The sequence below is a fragment of the Phascolarctos cinereus genome, unplaced genomic scaffold, assembly GCF_003287225.1.
Source record: "Phascolarctos cinereus isolate Bilbo 61053 unplaced genomic scaffold, phaCin_HiC Scaffold_4;HRSCAF=312, whole genome shotgun sequence".
NCBI lineage: Eukaryota > Metazoa > Chordata > Mammalia > Diprotodontia > Phascolarctidae > Phascolarctos > Phascolarctos cinereus.
In genome coordinates this window covers 679,472,433-679,487,134 of record NW_027555847.1, presented here as the reverse complement: position 1 = coordinate 679,487,134, position 14,702 = coordinate 679,472,433, and the positions used below count along the sequence as shown (strand labels likewise).

The following is a 14,702-nucleotide window of genomic DNA, read 5'->3' as shown; positions in this document are numbered from 1 at the left end:
TCCACGATCCCCATTCCCATGAACCTCCCAACCTAGCTGGGGATGGGGCAGAGGGAGGAGAATCTGATGAAAGGTTGAGTGAGGAGTTCCCTCTTTCCTGAAACTAGAGGTAAAGCTGAGGCCATGTGAATTGTAGATAGTGGGGAGAGGTCCAGAACTGGAGTGAGGAGGAAGTAGATTTGGGCCAAGCAAATCACTTCACCTCTCAGACCTCATTTTCTGCATCCCTAAAATGAGAAGATATGAACTCCATGACCTCTACAATCCCTTTTGGTTTGGAGTCTCAAGTCACGAGGCTGAGGAATGGCCACTACCACCTCAATGACTTTTGCTTTTGGTTTCAGGGTCTTCCTGCTCCTAGCTATACACTACATCTCCTCTCATCCCCCTCATGCTGCCCTAACCCAAGCCTGCCTCTACCATACCACAGGGCAGGCCTGGGCCACCTACCTGGCTGAAGGTTTCCCGAAGGGAGTTGATCCCTATGGAGAAGGCATCTGGGAACAGCTCCGTGGATTCCTTCTCACTGAGTGAGAAGCAAAACCCCCAACCCCATGGGCTCTTTTCCTTTAGCCTCTGGCTGGACTCCCCCTTCCCCCTCACAGATACTTGGTTTCCTGCCTAAAAGCTTTGACTTACAGAAAGTCTGCAGGGGGTGGGGGAGCATATCTGAGAGGAAGCTGAGCTCACACAGAGCCACAGAACATCAGAGCCGGAAGGCATCCTACACACAAGCAAGTCCTACCTTCTCAACAACAGAGGGGGAAACCGAGACTCGAGACTCGCAGAGAAGGTACTTGCCCAAGGGCAGAATGAGTCAGGGACAGAATGAAGAACAGAACTCAGGCATTTTGGCTTCTAGGATAGAGTTCCATCAACAGGAATTTTATTGAGCACCTACTATGTGCCATATATGTATATAAAGGGCCCAGCTAGATGCTGGAGAAAAAAAAAAGAAGCAGATTAGTCAAATTATGGAGGCTGGGGCATTAGAGGAAGCAGAGTGCCAAAGGACAAGAGTCAGCTGGGCCCTGAAGGCCAGTATCCAGGAGCTTGGGTTAGGCTAAGCTCTTTTTACCTGTGATGGGAATCAGGAGAGTAGGGAGGAAAAGGAAGGTTGGCAATACTCCATCATTCTGGTATTTCCCAGCATGAGAAGAAAGACATTCCAGGCAGAGGGAACTGTGAGCAAAGGAGTAGAGGTAAGACATATAATGCACATAGCAGAGCAGGGAGCTGGAAAGGCATATTGCTGCTAGTCATGAAGAATCTTTATTGGTGGTCTATGGAGTTGGAATGTTCTCCTGTGGAATGTCCAGGGTGGAGAAGGGAAGCTACGGAAGGTTAAGATGGGCTTTGAGATGATGCCTCTGGTCACCTGTATTAAAACAAAAATGAAATGTTCCCCAGAAAAGAGTAGGAAACCATGAAGAAGAGATTTACTAAGGGCAAGATAAGGAGAAGGGAAGGTTTGCAGTTACATAGTGTGGCAGAAAAATGTCCACTATTTGTGCCCAGCCCGTGATAGAGCATTCCGAGCTCATATTAGTCGGATCAGCCAATCAGTCAGACACATTGTAACTTGACTCTAGCACAGTGAGGTCACTTTGGTCCTCTGCAAGAACCAGAGACCACAGCCAACGAAATAGAGGAGAAAGATGGGTATGAAGATTCTGAAAACACGGACCCAAGAGAGTCCCAGAGATACTGCTTTGCCATTTGAAAACTTGGGAATAAATATAAGTGGACCCTAGATCCAGAGCTGAAAGGGACCTTGGAGGTCCCACTTCCTTACTTTACAGGGGAGGAAGGTAAGGTCTAGAAACCTTATGTGACTTGTCCAAAGACACAAGTATTCAATGTCAAAGACAGGGCTTGAATCTGGGTCCTTTAACTCCGGAATGGAAAAGATCCTGGATTAGAATCAGGACTGGAAGAGAGACCTTGGAACAGGGAAGGTAAGATCTGAGAAAACCTGGGAGATCTTGGTGAAGATGCTGGTCAGCTTGGCATCCCATTTCTGACACATTCACTGTATCGCTTGATTCCCAGGAACCTCTTTTCTCACCTAAAAGATGGGTGAGAATAATTTTCTTACTTGCTTTCCAGGGTTACTGGGAAGCTCAAATGAGGTTATGTATGTCAGGAAAGACAGGATCCAAAGGCAATCCACTAGCCTGCTATTTTTCTTCAATATTTAATGTCCTGTGGACTGCTGAAGCAGAGGAGACTTTCATAATTGAATAGAGTATCGTGATGTAATTTCATCTGCTGTAGTCTCACCAAAAGTATTCGGGGGTAACTCCAGCAGGAGACAAGATGATGAGAATAACACACACCCTGTCTTGTCCCCATATGGCTATAATTTCTTTGATTAGGTCTCTATATCTATAATGTTTGTCATTCCACATAGAATATTCAGTGTAGTGACATCTATAAAAAACTGTTCTTAAATTTTTAAGAATCAGTGTTATGTTTGGACAGTTGTGGGCAATAGTTCTATTTGGCATAGTGTGCTGGCTCAGGTAGAGTTTATCTGCTAAATTCTCACGATTATACTGCAGGTTTGTGTTTGTAGTAAGGTAATTTGTTGTTTGTTAGTTTAGGAAGGATAGTGAGGGTGTTTTTGTTTGTTTGTTTGTTTTTTGGCTAGGCAATGGGGTTAAGTGACTTGCCCAGGGTCACACAGCTAGTAAGTGTTACGTGTCTGAGGCCGGATTTGAACTCAGATACTCCTGAATCCAAGGCCAGTGCTCTATCCACTGCACCACCTAGCTACCCCGGATAGTGAGCTTCTGGCCATCCCATCATGCCATCCCATCAAGTGGACACTACGTTTTTTGCAGTGTTCAGTTACACAGGTAGGCAACTTCACTGCATAATCCGTATCAATCAACAAGACAAACTTTCCGTAATTTTGGGTGGCAATGATCTGATCTTGAATCAATGTAAATCTCTCCATTTCTAAAAACAAATTGGTTTGACTTTAGCCATTTGGCCAATATCTTTGTTGATGTGTTATTGGTGGAGTTCAAGGGGATGTTTTCTGTGGAGGACCCTTTGATTTCACTTTTTCTTAGATCTCTTTTTTTTTAATTAAAGAAAAATGATACTTTTAGTTGTATTGGAAAAAATACAGTGGTATCTCTTTGTTGTCCACCTTTGTTTTTCCTTTGTGGAGTGAGGTATGTTTGCTCCAAATGTATTTCTATAAAATTTTAACCTGTTTATAACATGCTCTGAAAACATCTCTTACTGTTTTTCTTTTTCCACAAGGAAGTATTAATCTTTTCCATAGCTGCCTTGGGTAAATGAACCTTGTGTTTTATTAACATTATTAACTTTGTATAGGTTTCATTTGGACAACTCCTATATCAGTTGTCACCTTTTTACTATACCAAAAGTTTAGGCTAAGTGTTTTGTTTTGTTTTGTGAGGCATAATGAGGCCTTTTATGAGACCTCATTATTTCATTTATTCATTATTTTATTATTTATTTTTATTTATGTCTTTATTTATGAGGCCTTCATTATTTAAGAGGCCTATTTTTTTTAAATGAAGCTTTTATGAAGCAAAATCATGTTTTACTCAGGGTTAAGTGACTTACCTAGGATCATACAGCTAGTAAGTGTCTAAGGCCAGATTTGAACTCAGGTCCTCCCAACTCCAGGGTGCTCTATCCACTGTACCACCTGGCTACCCCTACAAGGGTGTTAATTGTTCTAAATGTGTTAGGCTTTGACTTGAGGATGCTGGTCAGTCTCTTAACAAACACACCCACAGCTTTCTCCTTGATAGCCTTATGCTCAATGTGTCATGCCTGGAGAAGAATAAGTTATTTATAAGCATTGCCTTCATCCGTCAGTTCATCTTGGGCTCCTGATTCGAGTTCAAAGCCTTCAAGCTCTATTTTTCCTTGGTGTACATTAATTTTAAACTTAATTCCAAATGATGTTTTGATGTTATCAGAGAAGTGGCTTCTTAAGGTGCTTTTCAGTGGAGCCATAGGACTCAATGTTATCTAGGTACCTTGCAATTAATAGAATGTGATTAGTAGATGTAAAACATGCTAGCATTCTCAGAATGCCTGAATCCGTTTTATATATGTAAAATGTCTTTCATACATGCTCCTATCCTCTAAGGTGGTGGTCCGTGTGGGAAACACCAAGAATCTGTTTCTGGAAGAAGATGTTCAGCATTCCCCTACCTCGTGAGTGGGGGCAGCCTTTTCCACGGGCGGCCTAGTTGGAACCGGCTGCATCTTTCAAATCACCAGCCTGGGACAGTCTTGCTGTCTTTCCAGCAGCATCCAAAGGGTAAATGTCCTGTTCATCCCCATCATGAGCAGCATGAACTAAGCTGGATGGAGGGAAGGACTACCTCCCCTCCTCTCCCTTTAGGCCTTAGGGCCTGAGAAATGGGTTTGGAGTTTTTGTTCTACTTCTCTTGTCCTTTTCAATTCTAGGTACCTCTAGTAGAGTCCCTGGTAATGACAGCTCAAACCATGGTGGTCTTGGAGGAGGATTCCAGACCAGATGCTGCTGAGAGCCCCACAGGGAAGGCTTGAGAAGCCAGGGTTCCAGGAGGTGAGGCCTTGGGCTTTGGACTTGGAATTTGGTAGGCCTGATATTATATAGGAACAGAGTTAAGTTGCAAACCTAATTCCCCTTCCCTCCCTAGCGATGGAGGTGGTATGGAGGTAGGGACAGAGGGATTATGCCCCTATGTATTGGAGGGGTAAACCTTTGAAGTAAATATTCCTTTGTAAAAGCTAAGTTAACTGTTAAGTGTGCACAGGACCTCTAAAATTGGGAGGGGGAACACTGCTGGTCCGGCAGAAGACCGGACAAACTCAAATCCCCTTGTCATTTGTCCTTCGTTTCTGAAAGGGAACAGGAACATCCTTGGGTGACTGGATTTAAATGAAGCAGAGCTGTATGTAGTCATCAGCCTCACTCTCTCTCTTCCTGAGTCATCGAAGCCCAGTGGCAAGACAAAAGTCAGGACAACTGGAAATGGCCCGGGATGCAGTGGATGACCTTGGCCTCTTCCATGTCTGACCGAGTTCTAAGTGCTACAGGGCGCCTGCTTCAGCCGCCTTCATGGCCAGTGGAACAAATTGTTCTCATCCTCTCATTCCACCAGGTGAAGTCTTCACATGCTTGGGATAGACACCCCCTTAACTCACTGATGGGTTTGAGGCACCCTGGTTACCCTCAACCTATTTAGCCTGTCTGCCAAGATGGTTTATTGGGATGTGGCCACTATGCATGCTACAGCTTCTTGGAGCCACAGGTAAGAGTTGGGTGAAGGTGGACACCAGTGGTGGAGGAGCAGGCCCAAACAGGGCCTCAGCAAGCCCTCACACCAGGAGTGTTAGCCCTCCTTGAACACCTCATACTCCCCAAACCCCCTTAAGGATATCAGAGAACCCTAGGGGAGTAGTGAGATGTAAAAGACCTGGCCCTCAGACCTGGAGCCAGGAGAGCCGCTGTTACACATATACTTACAATACGTGACTAAGAAAGCCATGAGTGCAAAACTAAGCTGAAAGCTTTGCAATAGTCAGTAAAGGTGGGATACATTTTATTATGGCACTTTCCGCTAAAATAATCAACAAATTGACAATGAGTCATTCTTTATTCCCCTGGGACTTGTTAGCAAACCCTAAATGCTTTGTATGAAGTACATAAACACATAATTGATTTATATCTGTAAAGGTAAATTGTGTTCTCATCTTCCAGGAATAAAAAGGTGATATCTTATGTTAAGAAAGATAGGGTCAAGGCAGCTAGGTGGTGCAGTGGATAGAGCACTGACTCTGGACTCAGGAGGACCTGAGTTCAAATCCAGCCTCCAACACTTGCCACTTACTGGTTGTGTGACCCTGGGCAAGTCACGTAAACTCCATTGCCTAGGAAAGAAAGAAAGAAAGAAAGAAAGAAAGAAAGAAAGAAAGAAAGAAAGAAAGAAAGAAAGAAAGAAAGAAAGAAAGAAAGAAAGAAAGAAAGAAAGAAAAAGAAAGGGTTCAGAGATACTGACATAAAAGGCCTTAGTAAAGACAAATTTCCCTGCTAAACATCCAATGACTATTTAAATGGATGTCAGCTGAGGCAATAATCAAGAAAACCAAAGGGAAACACTAGCAAATTCCTCCATATAGTCAAGAGCTGCAAAAGATGCCCGGAAGCCTGAGAGCACTCTGAACAAGGATGGGCCATGGGACTCAGTCAGCCAAATCTCATGTAAATAAGGCCTCGAGCCAGTGGGATCTTGGCCTTGGCCTTCAGGAGACACAATCAGATACAGACTCGATAAGATTCTGCACAGAGAAGTAGGGCCGTGTAGCGGACTCACGCTTCCGCGGGCTTCTGAGAGGCCAGCACAGAAGAGGTTAAGGCCAGCCAGATCCCAGTAGTTGACTGCTCAAGAAATGAGGTAACAAACCAAGCATCTAAAATGCTCATACAGAGATGAAGAGGGCCTCCAGGAAGCCTAAAGCCATTATGATCTTTGATATCCCGTTAAAGACTTGCAGAGAGAGAGCGAGAGAGCGAGAGCTCCCTAGTAGAAACAGAACCAACTCCTGGTTGGCAATTGTCCAGAAAGAAGAGCAAAGCCAAGTACAATACCTTCGTTAGGCCATCAGGAGGTAGAGGTGGAAGTCAGGACGTAGTACCAAACACCCCATCCAGACTTATGGAAAGGTAACAGCAATGGTGGAGCAATTAAGCGGTGCAGTGGATAGAGTGCCAGGCCTGGAGTCAGGAAGACGGCTCCTGGTGAGTTCAAATATGGCCTCAGACTTACTAGCTGCGTGATCCTGGGGAAGTCACTTCACCCTGTTTGCCTCAGTTTCTTCCTCTGTAAAATGAGCTGGAGAAGGCAATGGCAAACCACTCCAGTATCTCTGCCAAGAAAACACCAAATGAGATCATGAAAAATCAGACATGATGAAAAATGATCAAAAACAACAACCTTAGTAATCATATCCATACTTGTGGAGGGCACAGGAAGAGTCAGGACTTGCTTACCCCATGCAAGAGTGCAAATGGAGGTGGAGCGCAGATGCGGCACAAAAGTTACAATTCAGTCACTATGCCTAGAGATATGTGTAAACAGAAGAAAATTCTACAGTGAAGAAATGCTATGGGCTAAGAAAAGCCTCAAAGGTAAATTCAGAAGTGAGAAACACTACAATAAGTTCAAGTAGATCATCAGAAGAAAAAATAAAAGAATTGCTTGGCTACAAGAACTTCCAGAATACATTGAAGAAATGAAGCAAGATTTTTTAAATGAAACTAGAGCTCTTGCAGGAAAAGAAATTAGTTCTGTGTAAGTCTTTATTTCAAGTATATTTTCTATAAGTAACATATTGCGGGATTCTGATTTCTATTCCATTCTGCTATCTTCTTCCATTCTATGGGTGAGTTCATCCCATTCAACTTTGATTGTTTATCATGTATTCCCCCACCATAGCTTTTCTTGTCTTTGTCCCCCATTCCTCTCTTTACAAAGAAGGTGAAAGAAAAAAATGTGATCATTTTTGAAGTGATTGGCTTCCTTCTTCTGCCCCTCCTTTCTTCACCTAGACCAGACCCTATCACTGATTCTTATATTTTCTTTCTCTCCTTTTAATATCCCCTTTATGATCCACCCCCAAGTTGTAATTTGTTTTGATTGTGACTATTTCATCCCCATCTCTATTTTCCTCTTAAATTCCCCCTTCTCTCTCCCCATCTATCTCAATTCTCATTTGTCCAGTTCAGATAAGTGTAAAGTTCCTGAGATACTGTTTCCATTTCCCTGACTCCTTCCTCCATGTCTGTATATGCTTCTTCTGCTGTATCCTAATTATGAAAAACAGTCATGTCTTCCCCTTCCTCATTTATTCCTCAATGTATTTCTTTTTCCTTCCCTTTTTATTAACTCTTTTAAAACAAACCAAATAGAACAAAACAACACTCAGGCCCCATGTTTATCTTTCTTAATTTCCTTAATTGTGACCCTTAAAGACAGAAAGATTCTGGAGGGGCACTCATTGCTTCACCTCACTACCAGAATGCAAGCATTTCATCATTGTTTATCCCCTTTTGATTGCACAAGCATATTTGCTTTAATATTCTTATCACTAATAGCAATAACAACTAATACATTTGAATACCCACCAATCAGCCTCTGTATTTTTGGCCTACACCACTTGTATTGTCTGAGTATCAAGCACTGTAGATCTGAGGCCCTGGGCATCTAAGATTGTGAGGAAGATCTGAGGTCCATTTCATTAGAGGGGACCATGGATCCTTGAATAAAGTGCTATTGGCTCAGAAAAAAAGTATTTCTAGGTTTCTCTTGTCTCCTGGGTTCGTTTAAAAAATTCTGTCCTTCTCTGGACTTTTCATCAGGAATTTCTGAAAATCCTTCATATGAAAGGTTCATTTTTCCCCTTGTAGGATTATATTAAGTTTTACTGGGTAAACTTTTCTCAATTGTAAGGCTTTATCTTTTGCATTTTAGATATACTACTGCAAGGTTTTCTTTTTTTTTTCTTTTTTTTTTTTTATGGTAGTTACAGCATAGTCTTGTGTGATCCTGGCTATAATTCCATGGTACTCCTTTTCTGGCTACTTACAATATTTTTTCTTTGGATTAGAGGCTATGGATTTTGGTTATGGCATTCTTAGGTGTTTTCATTTTGGCATTTCAGGAGATGATTGGTGGATTATTTCTTTTTTCACTTTTTTCTGTTTCTAATAGACCTGAACAATAAGATTTCTATTTCTAATCTATTTCTATGTCAGATCTATTTCTAATAGATCTGAACAATAAGATTCTCTAATGATTCTTGAAACAATGGTATCTGGGTTTTTTTGATTTGGTCTTGGTTTCCAGGGAATCTCAATTAGACATCACTCCATGTAATTGAGGGTCCCCATTGACTTACTACATTTAGTAGTAAAGTCCTCTCCAAATGAATGATCATGTGAAAACTCAGTGACCACACTAGAAGGAACAGAAAAGGCACATATGCATGCCTTATGTATTCAATAATAAAAAAGTTTACTGAAGGACATTCTATACAGCTAACTGTGACCACAGAAGGGCTAAAGAATAGAGCAGACTGCTATAGTCCTCCAAATCTGTTTACAAATTGGGGTGGTGGTATGACAGCTCCACAGATGTCTTGCTAGCTATACTTTCTGTATAGTAAAAGTCCCATCTGTGATGTGTGTTACAGATTTTTTTGGAGGGGTGGGAGTGGGCTCCAAGATGGTGACTGGTAGAAAGCAAGGTTATCTGATACTTTTGCTTTTAGATCTACATTTTGGGATCTTTGACTATAATAACAGGCTGAAGGGGATGACACTGGACAGTGGAATGTTCCCTGATTTACACAAAGTTGACTAACAAGGGGGATAAGGAGGGTCTTATCTCTGATGCCAGTTGCTATGGGGCTGTTTGAGCCAAGATGCACACTTGGGGAGATATCCTTGAGTGGTTTTAGGAGTAAAGGTCAAAAGGTAAGGGACAATTAATACTTATAGGATACATGCAAAATGATATGGACATATCATTTAAATTATATCATTTAAATATCATTAATCATTCATTTAATCATTAATGATTAAATAGCATTTAAATTATTTTGCAAATGCCAGAAGAATGGTCTTGGGTTATTCTTCCAAGTGCCTTATTGAGAATTTTTTCTGCCCTTGAGAATTTAGAAAGAAAAGCTTACATTTCATAGGGGAGGAAAAATGAGCTTTTAAAAATCCCTACTTTTTTTAAGGAATTACTAATCTATGGGATATAACTTCATCAAAAATTCAAGAAATGCAATTTGAAACTTATGTATACATACTTATTTACAAAGAGGAATGGTCCCATCTTTCTCCCACTTGGAGAAAGCAGCAATGGCTAATAGGATGAAGCAGAACACAAGAGTTAGATGTCAGAAGCTGCAGTTTGGGGAGAACAGAGACTTACCAGCTATGTGGGAACCAACAAAGTTATCTAAGATCAAATTAATGAAGGTGTCACATCATCTTAATGGATTTCCTTCTTCCCAGACCACACTCTTAGACAACCTCGAATGCTTGTATTAAGGCAGGTAGAATCCTGGAACAGGCATTTTCTGCCTCACCTACAAATTGTCATTCAGATACCAGTGGTGAAGGATTTGAAGACAAACTTCCAACACAGTACACTATAGGAAAGGCAGGGAGCTGTCCGAGGCTGCCCTCTTGTGCAAGAGAAATGCTGTGCTCCAACTAAAGCAGTAAAAAGATGCTGCTGGGCTGGCTCCCTGAGAATCCAGTAGAATTGAGAGAGGCTGTCCATCAGCTTTCCACAAAAAATTTGTAACTGAATCCAGATACAATATCACTTCACAGCCAGTAAATATATAAATATATATATATATATAATACATATATATATATATATATATTATATGTGTGCGTGTGTATCTGTCTGTCTGTCTGTATATTGCCTTTCATCCTTATGCATTGCCCTCTTTATGAAGAGCTTTCAGTGTTTAAGACACCCCTCCCAGCCTAGGGATGAAAAGTGTCACATTACACTTGACCATTGTCTAACAAAGCCTTGCTTCTCCCACAGTGTTTTCCCTTTCCTTTCTTCCTGTGGAATTGCTTCAAAACAGCCAAAAACAAAACTTGTAATCTCACTCACAGGAGATAAAGTATATTTTAAGAGCTACCCATCCCTGACATGAGCCATTCCTTGTTTTGTTCTTGTAGGATTTCCATTTCCATTTCCATTTGCCATCATGAAGAGCTGGAAAGTGGCAGAATTTGGTACCACAGGAGGAGAGTTTAGGAAGAAATGAACATTTGCAAAGACAGGAAATGGGGGCGGGGGTATCTAGGTGGCGCAGTGGATAGGACACCAGCCTTGAAGTCAGGAGGACTTGAGTTCAAATCCAGCCTCAGACCAAACACTTGACACTTACTAGCTGTGTGACCCTGGGCAAGTCACTTAATCCCAATTGCCTAAAAAAAAAAAGACAGGAAATGGAATCTTCATGACAAGAACTGCTCAGTCTCAGCTTCCAAATCCTGGAGGTGTGTAACAATAAACAAATAAGCTGAGAGAGAGAGAGAGAGGAGAGACAGAGACAGAGACAGAGAGAGGGAGGGAGGGAAAGAGAGAGAGAGAGAGAGAGAGAGAGAGAGAGAGAGAGAGAGAGAAACAAAAAAAGATGAATGGATGAAAAAAATCTACATTTTATTCTTCAGCTCTTCAAATCTCTGGAAAAGATCATCAAAGTCAATATTCTCAGATACTGAGGTATTGGCATCAGCACATTTGATTGGTTGCATAGTTAGGACAGATGGCAACTCAGGCAACAGAGAGTCAAAGATATCCGTAGTTTTTTTTAATTTTTTATACATTTATTTATTTTTCATTTTCAATATTCACTTCCACAAGTTTTTGAGTTCCAAATTTCTCACCCCTCCCCCCACCCCAAGATGGTATGCATTCTGAATACCCCTTCCCCTGGTCTGCCTTCTTTTCTATCTTTCCCCCCTCCCTTCTCTTATCCCCTTCCCCTTCTATTTTCCTGTAGAGCAGGATAGACTTCTGTACCCCATTTCCTGTATTTCTTATTTCCCAGTTGCATGTGAAAACATTTTTTTTAAACATGTGTTTTTAAAACTTTGAGTTCCAAATTTTCTCCTTTCCTCCTTCCCCACCCACCCTCATTGAAAAGGCAAGCAACTCAATATAGGTTGTACATGTGCAGTTATGCAAAACACTTCCTTAGTAGACATGTTGTGAAAAACTAACTCTATTTCCCTTAATCCTATCCTGCCCTCCCATTTATTCTATTCTTTCTTTTGACCCTGTCCCTCCTCAGAAGTATTTGCTTCTGATTACCCTCTTTCCCAATCTGCCCTCCTCTCTATCACCCCCTGCTCTCTTGTCCCCTTCTCCCCCTATTTTCCTGTAGGGTAAGACAGATTTCCATACCCAATTGAATGTGTATGTTATTCTCTCCTTAAGCCAAATCCTATGAGAATAAGATTCCCTCATTCCCTCTCACCTTCCCCTGTTTCCCCTCCACTGTGAGAGACTTTTCTTTCTGTTTTTTTTTTGTGAGATAATTTACCCCATTCTACCTCTCCCTTTCTTCTCTCCGAGTATCATCCTCTCTCATCCCTTAATTTTATTCTCCAGATATCCCCTTAATCTTCAACTCACCCTGTGCCCTCTATCTATCTATATATACATACATACATTTTTTTCCTTCAACTACCCTAATACTGACAAAGTTCTCATGAGTTACAAATATCATCTTTCCATGCAGGAATGTAAACAGTTCAATCTTAATAAGTCTCTTATGATTTCTCTTTCCTGTTTACCTCTTCATGTTCCACTGGAGTCCTGTATTTGAAAGTCAAATTTTCTGTTTAGCTCTGGTCTTTTCATCAGGAATGCTTGAAAGTCCTCTATTTCACTGAATGACCATTTTTTCCCCTGAAGGATTATACTCAGTTTTGCTGGGTAGGTGATTCTTGGTTGTAATCCTATCTCCTTTGCCCTCCGGAATATTATATTCCATGCCCTGGTCCTTTAATGTAGAAGCTGCTAAATCTTGTGTTATCCTGATTGTGTTTCCACAGTACTTGAATTGTTTCCTTCTGGCAGCTTGTAATATTTTCTCCTTGACCTGGGAACTCTGGAATTTGGCTACAATATTCCTAGGAGTTTTCCTTTGGGGATCTCTTTCAGGAGGAGATCTGTGGATTCTTTCAATTTCTATTTTGCCCTCTGGTTCTAAAATATCAGGGCAGTTTTCCTTGATAATTTCTTGAAAGATGATGTCTAGGCTCTTTTTTTGATCATGGCTTTCAGATAGTCCAATAATTTTTAAATTCTCTCTCCTGGATCTATTTTCCAGGTCAGTTGTTTTTCCAATGAGATATTTCACATTGTTTTCTAATTTTTCATTCTTTTGGATTTGTTTTACAGTGTCTTGATTTCTCATAAAGTCACTGTCTTCCAATTGCTCTATTCTAATTTTTAAGGAAGTATTTTCTTCAGTAATCTTTTGGACTTCCTTTTCCATTTGGCCAATTTTTCTTTTTAGGGCATTTTTCTCCTCATTGGCTTTTTGGACCTCTTTTGCCATTTGGGTTAGGCTGTTTTTTAAGGTGTTATTTTCTTCAGTATTTTTTTGGGTCTCCTTTAGCAAGCTGTTGACTTGTTTTTCATGATTTTCTTGCATCACTCTCATTTCTCTTCCCAGTTTTTCCTCTACTTCCCTTACTTGCTTCTCAAAATCCCTTTTGAGCTCTTCCAAGGCCTGGGACTGATTCATATTTTTCTTGGAGGCTTTGGATGTAGGAGCTTTGATTTTGTTGTCTTCTTCTGGTTGTATATTTTGATCTTCTTTTCACCAAAGTAAGATAATATAGTCTGACTCTTTTTGCGCTGCTTGCTCATGATCCCAGCCAATTACTTGAGTTTTAAACTCTTTGTTAAGGTAAGAGTCTGCTTCCAATGTGGAATGTACTGTCCCAATCTTCAGGGGTTTGTGTAGCTGTTTTCAGAGATACTTGTAGGGACCTGTAAATTTTTAGTTCTTCCAAGGTGGTATGATAAGGGGTGAGGTGTTACTCCTTTCCTGGCCTGTGACCACAAGTATTCCTTTCTGTCCTGTAACTGTGAGGAGGGGTTCCTCTTCACAGCCACTACAAGCTCTACCATGCCAGCGCTCCTCCTCACCCCAGCACTGCCGCCCAGAACTGTGACCCAGATCCACACATGGGCAAAGCAAGAGATTCCTGCCTCAGCACTGGCAAAGAGATCCCTGCAGTCCCTCTCTGATCAGCCACTGGATTCCCCCTCAGTCTGTGGGCCGGAAGCTCGGGAAGCAGCTGCCCCCCCCCAGGGCCAGGCTCTTGGGGAATGGAGCTGAAACCCCGCCTTCCTCTCTGACCACCCACAGAAACAGACTTTTCCCACTGACCTTCTAAGTTGTCTTTGGCATTTGTGAATTGAGGAGTCTGGAAAACTCCACAGCTGCCCGAGATTCAGTCCTCTGAGGCCTGCTCCAGGTTCGCTGCGGCCTGCGCGCCCATGCAGTGCTGAGCCGCACTCATACACCTTTCTGATCAGTCATCCAGGTTGTCTTGGGCTGGAAATTTGTTTCACTCTGTCTTTTTGTGGGTTCTGCTGCTTCAGAATTTGTTTAGAGCCATTTTTTATGAGTATTTGGAGGGGTTTTGGGGGAAAGCTCAAGCAAGTCACTGCTTTCACTCGCCATCTTGGCTCCGCCTCCCATAGTTTTTAAAGAGGATCTTGCAGGTGATTCTGGCTTAGGGCCACAAACAGCAATCTGTGCAGACGTAACATTCTTATCAGCATTAATATCCTCAACAAATTCATACCTTGGGGGATAAGGGCTTCGTGGTATCTGAGGTGGAATGGCTGATAAGTCTCCATTGGCAAAATCTGATAGACCCATTAGAGGTGGCTATAAGAAAGGAAAACTTGGTCATGGTGTGGGCATAGAAATAGGCATAGATACTCTTATACTGTTCCATTGGGACTCAGCAATTGGTGCTGTGAACCTACCACCTTCTTCTCTTCCTCTTTTATGACTAGCTTTTAAAAATTTTGTTAAAAAAACACATTTGTTTATGCATTTATAATCTGTCCCTCCCATACATCCTAGGA

The 14,702-nt window shown here is 41.7% G+C and overlaps 1 long non-coding RNA gene across 3 annotated transcripts; it reads left to right on the top strand.

Annotated features, from left to right (window-relative positions):
* The first annotated feature begins 733 nt into the window (after positions 1–733).
* LOC110223347 (uncharacterized) lies at positions 734–5,708 on the top strand. Of its 3 annotated transcripts, none has more exons than XR_013486449.1 (4): positions 734–1,202; positions 4,142–4,315; positions 4,465–4,585; positions 4,889–5,708. It is a non-coding gene; the product is annotated as an uncharacterized LOC110223347 (long non-coding RNA). The 3 variants fall into 3 exon arrangements; XR_013486450.1 differs by having other exon boundaries at positions 734–2,861; positions 5,145–5,708; XR_013486448.1 differs by having other exon boundaries at positions 734–2,861.
* The last annotated feature ends 8,994 nt before the right edge of the window (positions 5,709–14,702 follow it).